Source organism: Ovis canadensis, chromosome 4 (genome assembly GCF_042477335.2).
Source record: "Ovis canadensis isolate MfBH-ARS-UI-01 breed Bighorn chromosome 4, ARS-UI_OviCan_v2, whole genome shotgun sequence".
Taxonomy (NCBI): domain Eukaryota; kingdom Metazoa; phylum Chordata; class Mammalia; order Artiodactyla; family Bovidae; genus Ovis; species Ovis canadensis.
Genome location: NC_091248.1, coordinates 77881847 through 77905051, shown reverse-complemented (window position 1 = coordinate 77905051; position 23205 = coordinate 77881847).

Here is a 23205-nt window from a genome sequence, read left to right as displayed (position 1 = left end):
GGACACAGAGGCACTGAAGTCTGAATGTCTGGCTTGTTATTCCTGGTACTCTCGGGGATGAAGGCTTGCCCCAGGCTCTACCTTTTACCACCCCCCTGCCTGGAATGGTCCTCGGAGCTTTGGAACACATGCACTGCGTTTAGTAAGAAGCTGGTGTTTTCCATCCCATTGAAAATGGGGCAGAGTGATAGAAAGCAAATCTTCAGGAAATGGAAGCCTCAATCTTGTTCATGTGTTCATGAAACCTTCCCAGTCTATCTGTCCCTTTCCAAAGCTGAATTTGCCCTCAGCCTATCCCTCCCAGCACCCGTTTTTCCATTATGTAAGGGAAAAATAAAGGGCCTGGAAAATCTGACTGGGCACTTGCTGTGATAGGCTGAGAACCCCCAAAGTTCAACCTTTGTGTTTTCAATTATCTATCAAGGCACAAAGAACTATGGTTATGGCTTCCCGTGTCCTTGCAAACTCAAGCCACTATTGGTCAGAGCCAGCTGTGAAGATATTGATAGAATATTTCTTCCCGTGTTATTGACTGCCTCCTTCTTATATTCCAAGGTCTAGTAGAGTCTGAGACTAGCCACTCTGGCCTCAATGAATCAGAAACTGTCCCTAACCTTTCCATGTTTTGGAACTTTTTGTGCTGAGGAAGAAGATACTAATGACACATTTTTTTGAGTGGCTGTAAAGTTCTAGAAACAGCGCCAGGTACATTTTACATAAATCGTATCCTTCAGCCTCAGCGCTAGACTGTGGTGGTGGATGTGATGAACCCACTTTCCAGGTGAGGCCAGGGAGATGCAGGTGAAGCAGCTACAGTCATAGAGCTGATAAGTGAGGGGAATTTTCCCTTTTGTTGCCTCCTTGTTATTCTTCTAAACATGATCAACCTTTGCTCTAATGAAGGGTGGCTCCTTGACCTAATCCACTTTCTCTTCAAATGCCAGCTGGATTGGAATTGAGGTTTGGGGCAAGGTGTAGAACTTTGTTTTAGACGATGGTCTTTAAATAAGATGAACTAAGCTTGGCCACTGGAGGAAGAAATGGCAACCCACTCCAGTATTCTTGCCTGGAAAATCCCATGGACAGAGGAACCTGGCAGGCTACAGTCCATAGGGTCTCAAAGAGTTGGACATGACTGAAGTGACTTAACACTGCAGCACGAGCTTGGCCACATACCTAAGCTGAGCGTCCCCCAGCCAACGCAGAAAAAGAGTTGTGCAATTCTTCAAACAATTCAGGGCCACCCCATATGCTTCTGCTTCTGTCCTAGCAAGACATCTCTGGGAGCTGCAGGATTCATACAGGGCACTCAATTCTTTTTCTTCTCTTAGTTTCACCATATCCCTGAGCAGTTGATCTTCCTGCTGCTTTTCTTGCAGAGCCGAAGGAGTCTACACAAGGGATGTGATTGCTCTGTTCACATAGCCGTGGAGGTGGGTTTTGATTTTTGGTTCCCAAGCATCCAGGTAATTTAAAAGCCAACACTTTCTCCTACGGGATTTCAGCTGAACTGGCACTTTTCTGGTGAAGTGTGAGTTAAGTGAGCCCCGCTGTTTCAGAGATCGGCTCACTGAATTGCTCTCCCTGGCCTCTTCTGCCTGTTACTTTGTGTTGGAAGAGAAATTCCACGGCATCTGCTTGCTGAGAGCTCAGCTGGTGTCATCACCGTCCTCCTGGATCCATCAGCACTCACTGACAAACAAGGAAACTGGATCCATGTTGGACACGAGCTTTGCTCAGTTATGTAGTTTGTCTCCCTGTAATCCCTCTGGTATTGACAAATAGAACGCAGGGACGCAGGCGGCAGTGACAGCTCCTGCAGACAGCACGTATTAGCGTCAGCATTATCGTCCTTGGCCCTGACAGCCTGGGCACTAGAGAGAGGATTAAGCGATTAGTACTGTGTATGTTACAACCATCTTTTTATTCCTTGTGACTTTTCGGTTTTGCTCACTTCATAAAGATGTAAAAGCGGGCTCTGAGTAAAAACAGATGCATTTATACATTTTTCAGGTCTGATGGGTAGCATATGTCTTGGATATTTGGGCAATGTTGAGACATTATCAAGTTTCTCCGTGTACTGAGCAAATTCTCTGCCTTTGTGGCAAATATAGGCTTAAAGGGAACTGTAAGGTACATTACATATATTTAGAAAATAAAGATCTGTTTGAATCTCTGACATTGCTTTTGATGGGTTGGTGTATATAGATAATCATTTAAAGGAATTTGTTACCTGAAACTTTAGTGAAAGTTAGGTTGATCTCATGGGATTTTGCCCCTGAGATGGAATTAATATAACAGTTATATATATATATATATATATATATATATATGTATATATATACACACACACACACACACACACACACATATATTTGCATTTATTTTTGATTTGGCCAAATTCTCTGGAATAGTCATTCACAAGAAGTGGCCCAAAGGAATGTCCACCATATCTCTCAACATCAGTTTTACTAGTGATAGCATGTTACACATTTCTAGGGTAGAAAAGTCCATTAAAGTCATTATAAACTAGGGCCTTTGGTCTTTATCATAGTGTGCGATTTTTAGATTGTAATTTGCTGACCACTTATTCTATGTTTTCTTTTAATTTATTTATTTATTCATTCAGGGAGTTTTTTGTTTGTTTGTTTTACTGAGCATCTCCTATGTGGAAGTGCCAGAAATCTATAACAATCTAAAATATGTGTTCCTTGCTCCCTGAAAGTCTGCTGAGCTGTCACAGCTTATGACTATGTGCCAATGAGCTCTGGCAACAGGGAGTGGAGTGGACTTAGCACCAGGGTGAGTCAGTGAGGATGCAGGAGGCAGACAAGACTCTACAGAGGAGGAGCTAAGATGGCCCTCAGAAAAGGAAGGCACACAGGAGAGAAGGGTGCGGCCCCTGTCGGGGTAGGAAAGTAATTAGTGGTTCATGTTTGCAGTTTGGGTAAGACTGGAAAAGGAGATTGGAGCAGACTGTGTTGGACCCAAACTGTCATATTTTGGGAGTTTGGATCTTATCCCTCTAGAAACAGGGAGCTTCTGATGTGAATGAGGATGACATTTGATAGGTGTTCTTAGGACAGATTGTTGGCAGGTAGGATGAGAGAAGTGCTAAGGAAACCAGACAGGAGACCAGAATGCAGGAATCAAGGGGTGCAGCGAGGAAGCCCAGATCCCCAGTTACCACAGAAGAGAGAGGGAGGGGATTCTCAGAGGAGAAAGTACCTATGCTGAATTATTGGAAGTTGGATTAAGAGCCAACCTTTTTTTTCCCCCCAATGTGGAATCTTAGTTCCCTGACCAGGGATTGAACCTGTGCCCTCTGCTTCCTGGACTGCCAGGAAATTACCCAGGCCAATGCCCGTGTGCTGGCCAAACTGCTAAGTAATTTGCATGTATTTAATCTTTACAGAAATTCTGTTATGTAGGAATTCTCATTAGTCCCATTTTTGGATGAGGAAATCGAGGCTTAGAGGGGTCAAGTAACTTGATTAATGTCATATTGTAGGAAGTGGAGAGCCCAAATTTGAACCTGCCCTCCAAACTCCTAATCATTATGAGTGTCTTACTGCCTGACTGTGGAGGGGATGGAGAATAGAGGGAGAAGGGGAAAAAACTTTTAAAAAATATTGGAAATGTAATATTTCAAAAGAATTTTACTAGTATAATCATATTATTATTAGCCTGGAAAAATAGCTAGCTTGAAATAGAAATGAATAAATCAAATTTTCATATTAAAAAAAAAAGATACTCTATAAAGTGAAAGAGAAGTTCATCCAAAATATCCTGTCTTAAAATAGATGCAAAATTCAGAAATGCAATGCATGCTGTTTATCTTAATCCTCTTTATTTACATGTTCTCATACACAGAGCACTGTATACTATGAGGCTGCCCATGAGGACACATGTGTAAATGTCACCCAGGGACCCAAACGAATTTAACCTTGGTTCAAGCTTGAAGGAGAAAATGGCTGTAGTTTCGACTTTTAAAAAGTTATCTGTTTATTTCCCTTTCTCTGTCGATAACTCCTGGTTGTAATGCTGAAGTCTTATAAATACAGCACAGTTAACTCACAAAATGAGCTTAGTGTTCTCCAGGCAGCGCAAGTTGAACAACACATAATTTGGCACAATTTGGTGGGCCTCAGTTTAAGACAAATACGAGACTGAGAGAGCACAGAGGCTTTATTATTTCTAAGTGAGTTCATGTAGTGTACATGGGTGGAACCGATCAGAAACCCCCACACGGCCCTCTGCCACATCCAAGCATTCAGTTCTTGCGCTTTCATAAGTGTCGTATTCATGGCACAGGGTTCCTTCTTCCCAAATAGGAATGCTGTTGTTTTAAATGACCATCTGTGCTTTTGGCAGAATAGTGAATGCCATCTCCTTTGGCCCCCTTCGGGCCCTGTTGGTGTCACAGCGAGGTTGGAAGGGCAGTGGAACACACAAGGCAGAGTGTTTTTTCTACACTCAGAGAGGTTGTCTACAGTCTTATGAAAGGGATGGCAGAGGGGAAGTGCTCTATAGAGCTGCTAAATGGGGGCTTCCCTACCCAGTCAGAGAGCTTTACATTACATTTACAAATGGAAGTTCAGTTCAGTTCAGTTCAGTCGCTCAGTCATGTCTGACTCTTTACGACCCCATGAACCACAGCACACCAGGCCTCCCTATCCATCACTAATTCCCAGAGTCCATCCAAACCCATGTCCATTGAGTCAGTGATGCCATCTAACCATCTCATCCTCTGTCGTCCCCTTCTCCTCCTGCCTTCAATCTTTCCCAGCATCAGGGTCTTTTCAAATGAGTCAGCTCTTCACATGAGGTGGCCAAAGTATTGGAGTTTCAGCTTCAGCATCAGTCCTTCCAATGAACACCCAGAACTGATCTCCTTTAGGATGGACTGGTTGGATCTCCTTGCAGTCCAAGGGACTCTCAAGAATCTTCTCCAACACCACAGTTCAAAAGGACCCATTCTTCTGCGCTCAGCTTTCTTTATAGTCCAACTCTAACATCCATACATGACCACTGGAAGAGAAGGATATTAACGTAAATTTGCTTGAATCCTTGAGAAAAAGGAAGAGAAAGAAAAGGAAGGTTTGTCAGGCACCTATGGAGGCGACCTGGATTTGATCCCTGGGTTGGGAAGATCCCCTGGAGGAGGGCATGGCTACCTACTCCAGTATTCTTGGCTGGAGAATCCCATGGACAGAGGAGCCTAGTGGATTATAGTCCTTGGGGTAGCAAAAAATGAGACTTGACTGACGGACTAACACTTTTACTTTTCACTATATTGTATAGCTCAGGTGGCCATATACCCAATCTGAGATTTTAACTATGGGTTTAGGGTGAAAGTAAAAAGCGAAAGTGAAGTTGCTCAGTCATGCCCGACTCTTTGTGACCCCATGGGCAGTAGCCTGCACCAAGTCCTTACGTCCATGGGATTTTCTAGGCAAGAGTACTGGAGTGGCTGCCTTTTTGAACTGGAAAACGTCTCACTTTCAGAGGTGTCCTGGTTCGGACAATAAATCACATCATTGTCCTATGCATAATCTGAACAAGAACATTTTTAAGGAAAAATCTCATTCTTCCTGCTGTCCACCTCTGGAAACTGAGTCACTGAGAGGTTAAGTAGTTCAACACATGCAAATTAACATGGGAATTTGACAAGAAATTCTGCTTCATCATGGTACCTCCCAAAGAGCATTTTATCAATGCCAAAACAATGGTACTCATTCACCAATAGGGCAAATTAATTTATTTTCAAAGCAATTTGAAAGGGCAGCATGTTCTTTCCATTGTTTCCCAGTGATGGCGAGTTGGATTTATCCCATCCTCTCTCACTTTGTCTTCTTGTGACCAGGCATAAAATTTGAAGGAATAAATGATGAACTGATGATCACAGTTAAATGGACTGTGGGTTCATGGACTACAAGAAAGGTAACAGATCCGTACAGGAATTAGACCCAGAACAGCTCTTTCCAACTGTGAAGTCAGTTCAGTTCAGTTGCTCAGTCGTGTCCAACTCTTTGCGACCCCATGGACTGCAGCATGCCAGGCTTCCCTGTCCATCACCAACTCCCTGAGTTTACTCAAACTCATGTCCATTGAGTCAGTGATACCATCCAACCATCTCATCTTCTGTCGTCCCCTTCTCCTCCTGTCTTCAATCTTTCCCAGCATCAGAATCTTTTCCAATGAATCAGTTCTTTGCATCAGGTGGCCAAATTGTTGGAGTTTCAGCCTCAACATCAGTCCTTTCAATGAATACTCAGCACTGATCTCCTTTAGGATGGACAGGTTGGATCTCCTTGCAGTCCAAGGGACTCTCAAGAGTCTTCTCCAATACCACAGTTCAAAGGCATCAATTCTTTGGTGCTCAGCTTTCTTTATAGTTCAGCTCTCACATCCATACATGACTACTGGAAAAACCATAGCTTTGACTAGATAGACCTTTGTTGGCAAAGTAATCTCTCTGCTTTTTAATACGTTGTCCATGTTGGTCATAGCTTTTCTTCCAAGGAGCAAGCATCTTTTAATTTCATGGCTTCAGTCACCATCTGCAGTGATTTTGAAGCCTAAAAAAATAAAATCTGTCACTGTTTCCATTGTTTCCCCATCTATTTGCCATGAAATAATGGGACTGGATGCCATGATCTTAGTTTTTTGAATGTGAAGTCAGAGGCTGAACACACCCAAATTCCAGAGGCCCGAATCAAGGAAGTGAGTATTTATAGCATCATATTTTCACACTTTTGTGTTGATAAGTAATAAAGTGCCTTTTAGCCACTACATGTTTGATTGATTTAAGCCAGTCACAGCTAAGAGATAGTTTTGGATAGTTTTGGGTAAGCTCTCACTACAGAAAGTACTGCAGAGAACAAAGAGTTCTGAAAAGGGGATCCAGAAACCTTGAGTCCTCCTTCACATTGTAGTTAACTATCCATATGAGCTGTGCCAGCTTCCCTGGTGGCTCAGTTGGCAAAGAATCCACCTGCAATGTGGGAGACCTGGGTTCGATCCCTGAGTTGGGAAGATCCCTTGGACAAAGGCCTAGCAACCCACTCCAATATTCTTGCCTGGAGAATCCCCATGGACAGAGGAGCCTGGCGGGCTCAAGTCCATGGGGTCGCAAAGAGCTGGACATGACTGAGTGACTAAGCACACGTGAGCTTGTGCAAATCAGTATACCTTGCTGGGATTCTGTTTTTTAGGAGTAAGAAAAAAGAAAAAAAAAAAAAAGAAGAAGACATTAATTGATAAGGAGTCCGTGTCTCCAGGGGGTCCTAATGATTACTGCTAGTTTTTGTAAATACAGCTTCCTTAGAACAAAGCTACACCCATTGTTTACACGTTCTGGTTTTTCAGCTACAATAGCAGAACTGAATAGTTACAAAAAAGACTGTAGGACCTGCAAAGCATAAAATACTTACTGTCTGACCCTTTACAGAAAAATCTTGTCTAATCTTGGATTAAATGATTTCTGAGGACACTTTCACTTTTTGTCTCTAACCACAAGAAAAAAGAAAAGGAGAGTCACGGACGATGAAGTCAAGAGTTATACGTCTAAATCCAAAAACCAGAAAGCAACTTACCAACAGTCCGTAAGGCAGTTGTCCTAACAGGGACAAATTGCATGACCCCCTGCTGGCCAGGAGGTCCTTTTGCTGTAACGGTAGACTCAAGAACTATAAGAAAGTAACAAATCTGTGCTGGAATCAGACCCTCAGACCCATTTTCAACACGGAAATCTCTGCCAGTCAGTAAGGAAGTTTCCGCTTGCTCTTGATGCCTTTGAATTCATAAAGCACGTGCTTTATGTAGGGAAACTAGGGGAATTTGGATCCTCAAGCTAGAGTGTAAAGCTCCTTTGGAGAGACGTAAAACCAAGAGAGGACAGGAAAAGCTTGCTTGAAAAGAACTTAATCATGGTGACTGAAGCCAAAGCTAATAAACAGTGCTGGATGGGCTCTCATGGCCTCGGACAGTAGGTGAGGATGGTTATTGTTGTGATTGCATTAAATCATACTAATCCCAATGCCAAAAGCCACTTTGAATGATGAAGTGAAGTGGCCTGCAATGGCGACCAGAAGGCTCTCTGCTCTATCCCGGTTGGGCAGGGCTGCTGTCAGCCCTCTCAGGCAAGCTCTGCATCCTGTCTTAGGGGCCCAACTCTGCCTTCAGAGGAGACTTGCAGACTGGCAGATTTCAGTTTGGTTTGGAGTTTTGTTGTGTGTTTCTTGGCAGGAGGGGACCATCCTCCATCCATGGAGAGCCCCGGATTAATGGCTAAAGTAACACCTACTGGCAGCACCAGCCTCTCTGCTATTGACTCAGGACTCCTCTTGACTCACAGCCTCACTTAGTTTTGTTGGCTGTTTGAGGTTCCTGCTCTAAAGTCTGCCTGTTTCATGATGTGAAAAATATGCTGAAGAGTACATGTTCCTTCTTTCCCAGAGTGGAACATGGGCTCCTTCATGGGCAAACCTTGGGGGACTCAAGAGGAAGTTGTTTTGTGCTATAGTGAATCCCAAGCCAAAAATAAATTAGCCTTAGCATACATAGTCTTAACTTGGTTGCTTTCTTTCTTTAATTTCCTTGAACTTCTACTCATAATCTTGGGGAATGGTTGAGATAATGTCCTAATAACCTAAACCCATATGGAGGCTTAGGTTTTTCCTTTTGCCTCCAGTGAATTGAGGTGAAAATTGCCACATTTTTGGTGCGTTTTCTTCTCCTCAGCGATAAATCCTTCTAGCAACAAGGTGGGATATGAAAATATATGGTGACATGTTTGTTTACTTACATTTTTTCACCCTTTCTCTGAACCCAAATTGTGCCCAAAAGTGCTATTTTTTTCTACTTGGTAGAAGGGTGGAGATTTTTATTTCCTTATTCTCTCTCTCAGGAATATAAGAAAATCAAAATATCTTCTGTAAAGTTTTTAAAATGGGTTAATTTAACTTGGAGCTTGCATTTGCTACATATAAAACATTTATTTATATCATGGGTGGACATTGAGTAATGTGAATTTTCTTCATTTTTGAAGGGTACAATACACAAACCAAAGGGATGGTGAAGCATCTGTTGAATTGCCTTAGTTGCCCCATTAAAATGATGCTAAACAAATTAGAAGAAATAAGAATGAAAAATGAACTGAATTTCAGGAAAACTAAACAAGAAGTTCTTACGCAAAAAGGCATGGAAAAAGGAACTGCTGAGCAGTTCTGTATGTCTGTATATATGCACATGTCTTTATGTGTCTGTGTGCACGCTCTCTCTCTCTCACACACACACACACATGAACTCTCATGCAGTGGGGTGAGATGTGCGGGAAATCTGACTGTTCCTGGAGTACAAATGTAAGGCGAGAGGATTCTGGGATTTAGGATATTGGAGCAGGAATGGATTCCATATCTGCTAGTGTATTGGGTGGCCTGTGTAAGAGGAAAAACCCTTGCCTCTGAGCTTCTAGGGCAGGAAATCTGACCTGATCTCCATCTTTTCTTCTTAAGGGAGAATCCAAAGTTTGGAGCATATAAGAAAAATAAAATGATGGATCTCTGAGAAGAAGGCAATGAGATTCAGCCTAAAGGCCAACCCCTCCCAATCATCTCTTACCTCTTGGCCAGGAACAATTAGCACAAAATGTGCTCTGGGTTTCCAAAGGAAACCTTGCCAGAGAGTCACTTAACTGCCCCAGATGGGGGTGGGAGTAAGGGGATTTCTTATTTCTGCAACAATTTAATTCAAGTGAATTTTTCCTTTTGTGGGTCACCTTAAAGCCAGGATCTTGAAGATGTCAAAACCACCTGCTAAAGTTAATTTTTTTCCAAGTGACTAGACCTCAAAGAAGGAGATTTATTTTCATCTCAATTTCTCACACTCCATGAGGGGCAGTTATATACAGACTATGGGAATTTCTGTGGAATTACCATCGTGGGAGAAGAATCTAGCTGGAGTGGTGACCTTGGAATTGGAATTCATTTCAAAATTGACACTCCAGAGGAACTTTCCATATGTCCTACCTCCTAGGGACAGTGCACACTTCTTGAACTCTCAGAAACACTAACTGATAGTAGTGTCTGATAAATGGTAGCTTTGCACCAAAACATGTAGCTGTGACTTTTCTTTTTGCTGGCTGTGGTTGTAATGTTGAACCTCCCAGGCACATGGCAAAGTCTTACTTCTTATGTATGTGAGTCAAGAAATTTCATTAAACTGATATTGACTGAAAGAACTGAAAATTAAAGACTTTGTTTACACAAGGAGATGATGAATACATATTTATTCGATAGAATATTTTTGCTTTTGAATAGAAGTTGAAGATTTTATGGGGAGGTATTGCTTTAAGAGAAACAAAGTGACTTGCAGCTGTGTCCACTCTCTTTAGTTGGCTGTTTAACCTTGAGCAGTATATTATCAAGTAGACATTTTTTAAAAAGATAGAACCCAGTGTTGGTGAGAGGTTGAGAAATGGACATATTCCTACATTGCCAGCAAGAATATAAATGGTAATGGATTTTTAAATAAAATTATTTGTATATTGTGATTCAGTAATGCTTCTTTTAATAATTTATCCTAAGGACATAAACAGTAACATACATAAAGGTATATATACAAGGATTTTCATCACATCATTCTAAGAACGAATGCTTTGAAGATAAAATTTCCAAAAGAAGAAATGGTTAAATAAATTCTGACATATATGGTCTGCAGACATAAAAATCATCTTTGAAAACTTTTTACAGACATAGAGGAGAATATATTTCAAATATAATATTAAGTTTAAAAGGCAGGAAATGAAGTGAATTAATGAGATAATTTTGGTAAATAATATATGTATAGGAAAAATATTAGATGTACACTGATGTATTTTGGTTTATATCTGGCCAATGAGATTTTGGAAAACCTTTTTCTCTACTTTTATATATTCATCATCTTTTTAACAACTAATATGCAGTACTCTTGTAATTTACAATTTATAGTTGTGATATTCTTTGAGGAACTGAACAGTTCATTAAAGGGCATATGACAAAAGTAGCATTATTTAACTTAACCATGCTCCATTTTCTCCATATAAGATTTGAGGCTAGTTATGAGAAATACATAGGATACAATTATTAAACACAAATAAAATATCAGGACTGAATAAAAAGTAAAATTGCTACATGCCATAGAATCCTACTGAATCGTATTAGTCAAGCCATAGATTGAACGATGTTTCCTAGTGGCTGGAACAAAGAGGGAAAATTCTTAGGTGATGAAGAGGCAAAGTTTTGGAGCCCCTAAATTGAGAGACATTAGTGTTGGACTTTATCCGGTAGACATCAAAGGGTGAGATGAACATATTTCTTGGCGATATTTCTACTGTAGAAGTTGCCATCATTCAACGGATGTCAGTGGAGGAAATAAAAAATGAGATTCAGTGAGCAATTACCTGGGGCCTGTTGTAGTTTAGGTTTTTCCTAAAACAGAGCCCAAATGGGACTCGGGTGCAGGTAGTTTATTTGGGAAGCTATCCCAGAAAGTAGGAGTATGAGGCAGGGAAAGCCCATAAAGGGGTTTTGTTTGTTTGTTTCTTTTGTGATATAACTGAAACATATAAAGAGAAGCTTGTTTTCCTTATATTCTTAAGTGAATACCGTACAATTCATCCAGGCTTTCCAGATAGTGCTAGTGGTTAAAAAAAAAAAAAAAATCCACCTCCCAATTCAGGAAATGCAGAAGTGAGTTGGATCCCTAAGTCAGGAAGATCCCCTGCAGGAGAGAATGACAACCCACCCCAGTATTCTTGCCTAGAGAATTCCACGAACAGAGGAGCCTGGTGGCTACAGTCTATAAGTTCACAAAGGGTTGGCCACAACTGAAGCAACTGAACACATATACTCACACATAGAATTCACCCACTCAAAGCATACAATGCAATATTTCTTTTAATACATTAAAGAGCCTCTTATAGAGCTGGTCACTGAGGATCACAGAGGTTCCCTCATGCTAGAGACCATATGAAGATCTAGGTAGAAGACTCCCCTACCTAATTGTTCCTCAAAGGAGAGGCAGCTGGGACACTGCCCTTCCCTGGCTGAGGGGCAGTGCCTGTGGTGTGAACATTCCCTGCACCCTGGATGTGCCTGCCCTCCAGACCCTAAGATGAAAGTCAAGAGGTGTGGCCGTGCTGCTGAAGGGAGCCCTGGGTTTGCTGGGAACTGACCCCACAGCCACAGCTCTGGTCCACAAGGCAGAGGTGGGCCAGGGGATGGCATGGCAGCAATGCCTGTGCTACAGAGCCAGCAGGCATGCCACTCCAGGCTTCAGTCTGACCCAGGGCTAAAACCATGACTGACTGCCACCATTTCTGAGATGTCCTCCTCAGAGACAACGTGTGTTTTCTTTTTAATGACTCCTGTTTCTGCTTCAGGCTGCCTTATTCCATCTTCAGTGTGCTCCGATGGCCCCCCTTAGCCACTCTTTCAGTAATGTCTCTTCTTTTTAGAAGCTACCTGAAACCTTGTGTCCCTTACCAATCCTGTCCCAAATGGGAGAAGGGCACTGTCATGCCTTGCTTCCTCCTCCTCCTCTCACCTCTCATGACATTTGCATTTATAGAAACAGTTGCTTCTGCCCATAACCTAAGGAAAATATTGTTTTCATCTAGTTGAGTCTTATTACGGCATATGGGGCTTCCCTTGTGGCTCAGCTGGTAAAGAATCCACCTACAATGCAGGAGACCTGGGTTCAATCTCTGAGTTGGGAAGATCCCTTGGAGAAGGGAAAGGCTGCCCACTCCAGTATTCTGGCCTACAGAATTCCATGAACTGTATAGTCCTTGAGGTTGCAAAGAGTCAGATATGACAGAGTGACTTTTACTTTCATATATATCTATACATATAACCGCCCAAGTGGCACTAGTGGTAAAAAAAAAAAAAAACAAACAAAACAACCTGCCCGCCACTGCAGGAGACACAAGAGACGCAGATTTGACCCCTGGGTCAGGAAGATCCCCTGGAGGAAGTCATGGAAAGCCACTCCAGTGTTCTTGCCTGGAAAAATCCCATGGACAGAGGAGCCTGGCAGGCTACAGTCATGGGTTCACACAGAGTCAGACTTAGTATGCATGCCATAAAAAATATATATATATAGTTTATTAAAGGGCCAGAGCAAGAGATGTATCTGTTTGATAAGCTTCCTTACTTAAAAAGCTAGTGTGCAGAGGGATATTTTTTTAATGATACTTTTCATTTTCATTTTTATTAATTTTTGAAAAACTTTTTAGCTTGTATTGGGGTATAGCCAATGAACAATGTTGTAATAGTTTCAGGTGAACAGTGAAGGGACTCAGCCGTACATACACATGCATCCATTCTCCTCCAAAATCTCCCATCCAGGCTGCCATGTAAAGAGTTCACTGTGCTATCTAGTAGGTCCTTGTTGGTTATCCATTTTAAATAAAGCAGTGTGTACAAGTCAGCCCCAAACTCCCTAACTATACCTTCCCACTATCCTTGACACTTTCTTCCTGTCTGTGTCCTGTGCAACCATAAGTTCATTCTCTTAGTCTGTGAATATGTTTCTCTTTTGTAAGTAAGCTCTAAGTGATATTTTTTGAATGATGCAAGTTTCAGCCTCCTGACATCTCCAATGACCAAACAATATGTCCAGTATATTTCAGGGCACCCTGCCTCCTCTCCTGCTCTCTTCAGCCCCTATACAGCCTACCCTCCAACATATGAACTTCTCCTTTTTCTTTGAGTACACTAAGTCCCAATCCCTTCCTATGCCTTTATCCGTGTTCCTCCCTCTGCCAGGAATATCCTTGTCCCCTTTTCTGGATGGAAGACTGTTAAGCCTTCAGAATAAAACTGATCATAATAAAGGTCACATTTGTTACTTACCTAGCCCAAGCACTTTATATATATCATCTTGCATAATTCCCAGAACAACTGTATGAAGTTAGTGTATATATGTGTGTTAGTTGCTCAGTTGTGTCCAACTCTGATCCCATGGACTGTAGCCTGCCAGGCTGCTCTGTCCCTGAAATTCTCTAGGCAAGAATATTGCAGTAGGTAGCCATTCGCTTCTCCAGGGGACCTCCCTAACCCAGGGATCAAACCTGGATCTCCTGCATTGTAGGAAGATTCTTTACCATCTGAGCTACCAGGCAAGCTCCTGATGAAATTAGAACTACTCTTAATTCTCACATTATAGACTGAGGCTTAGAGAGGTTAAGTCACTATAGTGGGTTGATTCCCAAATGGCCCACAATGGTCTCGACTTCCTGATATTCATACCACTTGAATGTGGGCTGGTCTAATGACTTACTTCTAACCAATAGAATATGGCACAGATAATGAGATATCAATTCTGCCATTATATTATAGAGATGTTTAACTTCTGTCTTGTTAGCAGATTCTCTTTCTCACGGGTTTTGACAAATTAAATTGCCATATTGGGAACGTTCACTTGGTCAGGGACTGGCAGAACCTCCAATCAAAAAATCCAACTAGAAATTGAGACACTCAGTCCAATAATTCAAAAGGAACTGAATCCTCAGCAACTATGTAAGTGAGCTTGGAAGTAAATTCTTTCCCAGATGATCTTTCAGATGAGACCACTGCCCTGCCTAATAAGTGAACTGCAGCTTTGTGAGAGACCCTGAAACAAAAGACCCCTCTAAGTTATGTTCAGATTCTTGATCCACAGAAACAGTGAGATAATAAATATTTGTTGTTTTAAGGCACTAAGTTTGTGATAATTTGTTATGCAACAAAGGTAACTAAATACAGTCATATTCTTCAGATCCTGGGACTTAGAAATCCATGCCTGGCTGAGTCCAGAACATACACTATTGTTCACTTCTCTGCTAGCTCTGAATATACCTCCATTGGGAAATTTTTCTACTATAAGTATAATTAGCTTTGTTTGTGAATTTTATTATTATTAATACTTATGTTTAAGCTCTTTCCATATTGAATTGTAATTTTCTGTTTATTTATCTGTTAGACAGTAGACAGTTCAGGGTCATGAATACAGATTTATCTCTATAACTCTGGCACCTCGCCCAGCCCTGATATATAGATTCTTTGAAAATGTATATATTGAACTGATAAATTATTACTTTGTAAGACAATGTAAATCAACCAACAATTCACTTCCGATGATATTTATTGATGTCTCTCATATCAGCCACTGGACAACATGTTGAGACTCAAACATGAACAAATCACTGTTACCTATATATAGCTGCTAGCATCTAAAGGTAACTGGCATATGAAAAAGAAAGACAACACAGAGCAGTAAGCAGTATCAGAGAGGTGTTAAGTTGAACCCCATAAAATGACCATCTTTGTATGTCAGAAAAAATTGAATATGGACAATGTCATATGATTCAACCTATCAGAGATTATGCTATCAGAACATAAGGTGGAATAATTAGTGCATCTGACATTGTCTTGACCTTTAATTCTAAGGCGGAAAAATGACAAAGATAACTGAATTCTTAGCAAACAGTAGGGTATCCTTTGAGCAGATAAACCCAAGAAAAGATTACATTGTAAGCAAACAGAATGATTGGTGTACTAACAGAGGTGGGAGTAAATGAGGATAAAGTTTTGCTAAATTCAGAGGAACAGATCTTCTTTTTCAACATCATACTTCTGTAAGTTAGTTGTTATCAAAATAAATTGTGAAAGAAATTATCCTGTGAAATTCCAATTCAAGTCATTAGTTCAGTTCAGTTTGGTTCAGTTGCTCAGTCATGTCCAACTTTTTGCGACCTCATGAATTGCAGCATGCTAGGCCTCCCTGTCCATCACCAACTCCTGGAGTCTACTCAGACTCACATCCATCAAGTCAGTGATGCCATCCAGCCATCTCATCCTCTGTCGTCCCCTTCTCCTCCTGCCCCCAATCCCTCCCAGCATCAGAGTCTTTTCCAATGAGTCAGCTCTTATATGAAGTGGCCAAAGTACTGGAGTTTCAGCTTTAGCATCATCCTTCCAAAGAACACCCACGACAAATCTCCTTTAGGATGGACTTGTTGGACCTCCTTGCAGTCCAAGGGACTCTCAAGAGTCTTTTCCAACACCACAGTTCAAAAGCATCAATTCTTCGGCGCTCAGCCTTCTTTACAGTCCAAGTCTCACATCCATACATGACCACAGGAAAAACCATAGCCTTGACTAGATGGACCTTTGTTGGCAAAGTAATGTCTCTGCTTTTGAATATGCTATCTAGGTTGGTCATAACTTTCTTTCCGAGGAGTAAGCGTCTTTTAATTTCATGGCTGCAGTCATGATCTGCAGTGATTTTGGAGCCCCCCCAAAATAAAGTTTGCCACTGTTTCTGCTGTTTCCCCATTTATTTCCCATGAAGTGATGGGACCAGTAGCCATGATCTTTGTTTTCTGAATGTTGAGCTTCAAGCCAACTCTTTCACTCTCCACTTTCACTTTTATCAATAGGCTTTTTAGTTCCTCTTCATTTTCTGCCGTTCTACCTAATGAGCAACATACATGTGCCAGGTATATTAATTATCTCTTGTTATATTTACCCATAATGACATTATTATCTTATAATTTCTGTAAGTCAGGAATCCAGGCACCTCTTAGCTGGATCCTCCAGCTCAGGATCTCTCACAAAGTTGCAATCAAGGTGGCAGCCATGGCTGCCCTGCTACTAAGGTTTGACTGGAGCGTGACCCACTTCCAGGCTCGCTTGTGTGGCTGATGAACTGAGGGCCTTAGCTCTTCAATGGCCTTTGAACAAGGGCCACTCCTAATCCTGGCCAGGCAGGTATCTCCAAAGGGCCATGCACGTCATGGCCCCTGAATTTTATCAGAACAAGTGAGAAAGCAGAAGAGGGCACACAAGATGCAAGTCACTGCCTTTCATGACCCAACATTGGCAATAACCTCTGGTACCTTAGAATGTAGCCATCCTTCTAGAGGTAACAAACTGAAGGTGAGGTTATTAGAATGGTTTCTCACCCAACGTAACTAGTCTTTATAAAAAAAGGGAAAATTTGGACACAGGGAGACACACAGAGGGAAGATGACATAAAAAGGCAGGGAGAACCTCATGTGAGTGTAAAAATGGTCACTGATCAGCCCAGGAAAGAGGCCTAGGACAGATGTCCCCTCTCAGCCCTCTGAAGGAACCAAACTTGCCAACACCTTGATTTGGGATTTCTAGCCTCAGAACTCTGAGACAATAAATTCCTGTTGCTTAAGCCACCCAATTTGTGGTACTTTGTTACAGGAGTGCTAGTGAACTTATGTAAGTGGTGAACAAAATGGATAGGTTTCCTGCAGTCAGAGAGCTTTCAGTCAAGGGCAGAGACATCTGTTAAACAAATGACCAAATATGTAATTGAAAACTGAATGCCATGTTCTTAAAAAAAGAAAAAAGACGCTATGAACACATAAGAACCCAACTTAGCCCTGCACACTCAGATATCAAAAGCAAGCAGATAATAAGGAGGTAAAAACTTTCTATTAATCTAGCATAGATTCCTAGATGAATCTGGATAAAACTTGCTCAGGAAAATTCCAGCAGGGAAGAATTTAAACATTGGATCCACTGGGCGGCTAAGCATTTCAAAGGAAGGATGGAAATCCCATTTTTTGAGCAATTTCAGATGGCACAGCAGAAAACACTCTAAAATCAATTCTAGGAAGTCTTGGGACTTCCCTCGTGGTCCAGTGGTTAAGACTCCATGCTTCCACTGCAGGGGGCACAGGTTTTATGCCTGGTCAAGGAACTAAGATTCTACAGCCAAGTGGCGTGGCCAAAAAAAGAAGAAACAAACAAAACAAAAATAGGGAGCCTTTCTCTGGCCAGTACTTTTCATCTGTGTCTCTTTCATTTCTTTTGCTTGCAATTTTCTAATTGCATCTCAAGTTATGGCCTGATAGTCAAAGGGGCTCTAATGCCTCCTTTGTGTAGTCACAGCACTTTGCCCTTTATAAAAGGAATTATGCAAGGCTAATAAATTAAGATAACCCTCAAATAAAATAAAGTGACATTTAAAACAAAATCATTTAGGACTGTTCACCTTCTGAAGGAGGAAAAACTGTTAAGAAATTGAGTCTTGAGATGAACTTGGTGTTTGGCAACCTAAGAGGCTCTTTTCCAATAAAACATTACTCGGCAGCCCAAAGGTTTTAAAACAGAAGCCATTCCTTTACAAGTTTTCAGAAACCATTTGGATTATCTAGTCAAAAAATCACAGAGTTGATAGTTGATTCGGCTGGCATATGAGTCATCTTGTATATATCCAGGGTGTTTTAACTCAACACCTCAAATCTTAGATGCTCAGATTTCAGCTGAATTGACCTTCAAAATCTGGGAAATGTGTCAGATGGTTTTAGCAAGCCAAAAGACTCGCTTTTGTTTTCCTACGCAGCCTCCCAATGGATAAAGTTTAGAGGCGCTGATGGTCTATTTGCCAAGCAGGTCTGTGTCACTGAGATCCTATTTGTCAGTGACATTAGGTTGTCCAGACATAAGTGTCAGTCGAGACTGCTGCCAAGGTCATGCCAGACAAGGGCAGCCAAGTAGGGACAAGCATCACCCTCCCTCATTTTGAAACACAGAGATTTATGTCTGAGAGTGTTTTGCCTATGTTCTCCTCTAGGAGTTTTATAGTTTCTGATCTTACATTTAGATCTTTAATCCATTTTGAGTTTATTTTTGTGTGCGGTGTTAGGAAGTGATCTAGTTTCATTCTTTTACAAGTGGTTGACCAGTTTTCCCAGCACCACTTGTTAAAGAGATTGTCTTTACTCCATTGTATATTCTTGCCTCCTTTGTCAAAGATAAGGTGTCCATATGTGTGTGGATTTATCTCTGGGCTTTCTATTTTGTTCCATTGATCTATATGTCTGTCTTTGTGCCAGTACCATACTGTCTTGATGACTGTGGCTTTGTAGTAGAGCCTGAAGTCAGGCAGGTTGATTCCTCCAGTTCCATTCTTCTTTCTCAAGATTGCTTTGGCTATTCGAGGTTTTTTGTATTTCCATACAAATCTTGAAATTATTTGTTCTAGTTCTGTGAAAAATGTGGCTGGTAGCTTGATAGGGATTGCATTGAATTTGTAAATTGCTTTGGGTAGTATACTCATTTTCACTATATTGATTCTTCCAATCCATGAACATGGTATATTTCTCCATCTATTAGTGTCCTCTTTGATTTCTTTCATCAGTGTTTTATAATTTTCTATATATAGGTCTTTAGTTTCTTTAGGTAGATATATTCCTAAGTATTTTATTCTTTTCATTGCAATGGTGAATGGAATTGTTTCCTTAATTTCTTTTTCTACTTTCTCATTATTCGTGTATAGGAATGCAAGGGATTTCTGTGTGTTGACTTTATATCCTGCAACTTTACTATATTCATTGATTAGCTCTAGTAATTTTCTGGTGGAGTCTTTAGGGTTTTCCATGTAGAGGATCATGTCATCTGCAAACAGTGAGAGTTTTACTTCTTCTTTTCCAATTTGGATTCCTTTTATTTCTTTTTCTGCTCTGATTGCTGTGGCCAAAACTTCCAGAACTATGTTGAATAGTAGCGGTGAAAGTGGACACCCTTGTCTTGTTCCTGACTTTAGGGGAAATGCTTTCAATTTTTCACCATTGAGGATAATGTTTGCTGTGGGTTTGTCATAGATAGCTTTTATTATGTTGAGGTATGTTCCTTCTATTCCTGCTTTCTGGAGAGTTTTTATCATAAATGGATGTTGAATTTTGTCAAAGGCCTTCTCTGCATCTATTGAGATAATCATATGGTTTTTATTTTTCAATTTGTTAATGTGGTGAATTACGTTGATTGATTTGCGGATATTGAAGAATCCTTGCATCCCTGGGATAAAGCCCACTTGGTCATGGTGTATGATCACAGCAGGATCCTCTATGATCCACCTCCCAGAATACTGGAAATAAAAGCAAAAATAAACAAATGGGATCTAATTAAAATTAAAAGCTTCTGCACAACCAAGGAAAATATAAGCAAGGTGAAAAGACAGCCTTCTGAATGGGAGAAAATAATAGCAAATGAAGCAACTGACAAACAACTAATCTCAAAAATATACAAGCAACTCCTGCAGCTCAATTCCAGAGAAATAAACGACCCAATCAAAAAATGGGCCAAAGAACTAAACAGAAATTTCTCCAAAGAAGACATACGGATGGCTAACAAACACATGAAAAGATGCTCAACATCACTCATTATTAGAGAAATGCAAATCAAAACCACAATGAGGTACCACTTCACACCAGTCAGAATGGCTGCGATCCAAAAATCTGCAAGCAATAAATGCTGGAGAGGGTGTGGAGAAAAGGGAACCCTCCTACACTGTTGGTGGGAATGCAAACTAGTACAGCCACTATGGAGAACAGTGTGGAGATTCCTTAAAAAATTGCAAATAGAACTACCTTATGACCCAGCAATCCCACTTCTGGGCATACACACCGAGGAAACCAGAATTGAAAGAGACACATGTACCCCAATGTTCATCGCAGCACTGTTTATAATAGCCAGGACATGGAAACAACCTAGATGTCCATCAGCAGATGAATGGATAAGAAAGCTGTGGTACATATACACAATGGAGTATTACTCAGCCGTTAAAAAGAATTCATTTGAATCAGTTCTGATGAGATGGATGAAACTGGAGCCGATTATACAGAGTGAAGTAAGCCAGAAAGAAAAACACCAATACAGTATACTAACACATATATATGGAATTTAGGAAGATGGCAATGACGACCCTGTATGCAAGACAGGGAAAGAGACACAGATGTTTATAACGGACTTTTGGACTCAGAGGGAGAGGGAGAGGGTGGGATGATTTGGGAGAATGACATTCTAACATGTATACTATTATGTGAATTGAATCGCCAGTCTATGTCTGACGCAGGATGCAGCATGCTTGGGGCTGGTGCATGGGGATGACCCAGCGAGATGTTTTGGGGAGGGAGGTGGGAGGGGGGTTCATGTTTGGGAATGCATGTAAGAATTAAAGATTTTAAAATTAAAAAAAATAAAAATAAAAAAAATAAAATAAAATATCTAAAGCTAAAAAAAAAAAAAAAAAAATGAAACACAGAGATCTCAGCCTGAGCTGCAAGGCAGGGAGAAAAGTTCTGATTCCAAATCTTTTACTTTTCTGCACCCAGTGCTTCTCTGCTATGCTGTATTCACCTGAATTTACTCCCTCTAGTCTCTGTCCACTGTCCCAGGGCTTCCAGGTGATTCAGTGGTAAAGAATCTGCTTGCCAGTGCAGGAGATGTAGAAGACGTTGGTTCTATTCCCTGGGTCAGGAAGATGCCTTGGGGGAGGGAATGACAACCCAGTCCAGTATTCCTGCATGGGAGATCCCATAGACAGAGGAGCCTCGCGGCTATGATCCATGGGGTTGCAAAGAGTAAGATCTAAGTTAGCAATTGTTCACTGTCATAGCAGCCATTCTTTCCCTCTATAACTCTCCATTTGGGGTCCATCACTGACCTTGAAGGCCTGGAACCTTGTTCTTGTTTGAACTTGTTTCTACACATTCTCATTCAGACTTTACATATTCTCAATCATGGGTGATTCTCTCATGCCTGCTGCTGCAAGGATGCCATCTATGCCCAGGAAAAGGCATATCAACACTGGGAAACATTGCAGCTGTGATGGGCCCAGTGAGGTTCCCAGTCACTGATTCCAGCCAGCCTTGTCCTGTATCCCCAATATCTGATGATTAAGGATCGTAACAGAGGGGCCCATCTGGGAAGAGGGCTCAGATTCTCTCTTGGATCGGGTTAGTGCAGGTTTGAGAAGAGCTCAGTGGTGGCCAAGAGGGCCATGGTCTCCTTACCCTATTGGTGTGCTTAGAGATGATGTCCCATTGCTGGTGTTTAAATGAAGTCTGAGCCCTATCTCTCTGTCTTGAATAATGACAAAGAACAGTGTGAAATCTGAGATGTAAAGCTTGCTTGGGGCAGAATGACAGCACATGGTAATGATCTATTTATATATTTGCTGTAAAATTCCACTTGAATGGATGTGTTTGTTCTTATTCTTTCTCCTTCACACTCACACACACAAGGCACTATGCACATTGTCAGTGCTAAGGTGAGATGAGGGAGACACTGGGGTAATTGCTCTGGTTGGATTGCTCTGCTATAGGCTTTTACCTAGTGTCAGGGGCAGGTGCAGCCCCACTGTGTCCAAAGTCTGGAAGTAGCATGTCTCAGCTATGTTCCCTTGGGTCCTGCCATTGCCCAAATCTTGTCATTCAGCACCCTTTTGGCCTTAAGAATTCTCCTTATTTCCTTCCAAAAATCTCTAATTTCTGCTTTAGTTAGTGAGAGTTGGAATTCTGGCATTACTACTTAGGTATTACATTGTTGATAGTGGAGTTAGATGAAGTGGTTAATCTTTTTTTCTTTCAGCTCTCTCTTAAAACAACAGTTCATAAACCCTCCTGGATTGTATCAACTCAGTGATTTGGTTGAAGGAGGTGAAGAGGTTGATCTAGTTTCAGGATGTGAGTCAGTGGGAATGTTAGTTAGAAAGACCCCTGGAATCCAGAGGCTCCTATATTTTCTCTCTTTTCTGAAATTCTCCACCTTGAAAAAGACAAAAGTTTTCGGTAATTAGTGTGAAACTGCACTGACACTATGGATCTTTTAATTATTTCATTTTCATTTTGCTGATTAAGCTCTAAATAAAGCCTAGTTAAGACTTAAAAATTAGTATAAAGTGCCAAGATATTGAAGTTTACAGAATGACCACTACTTGTATGGTACAAGTCCATCCACCGATGGTTACTATTTGTGTCACGTGATTCGGTCCATTGCAGAAGAGAGTAGGAGGGAAAGGTCTCAGCAAAGGGGGAAACATTGGTCATAGCATTTGGGCTTTTAGCTGTGCTTGACCGCCTCTTATTCCATCTGTCACTCTTGGATTATATTGTTTCTGAGAATAAAATATGGCAATGTATAATGTTGATGAGATGGGTCTCAATCACAATTCATTTCAAGTCTCCTTGGCTGAACTAGGTCCAGGAATTCAGCAAGAAAAGATAGTAATAATCAAGGAGAAGAATGAATAATCATGCAATATATAGAAATTCAACTGGAAAGTATTGAGGTCCTACACTGGGCCAGACACTGCTAAGCCAGAGGATATAAAGATAAAAGATGACTGACCAGTTCTTGT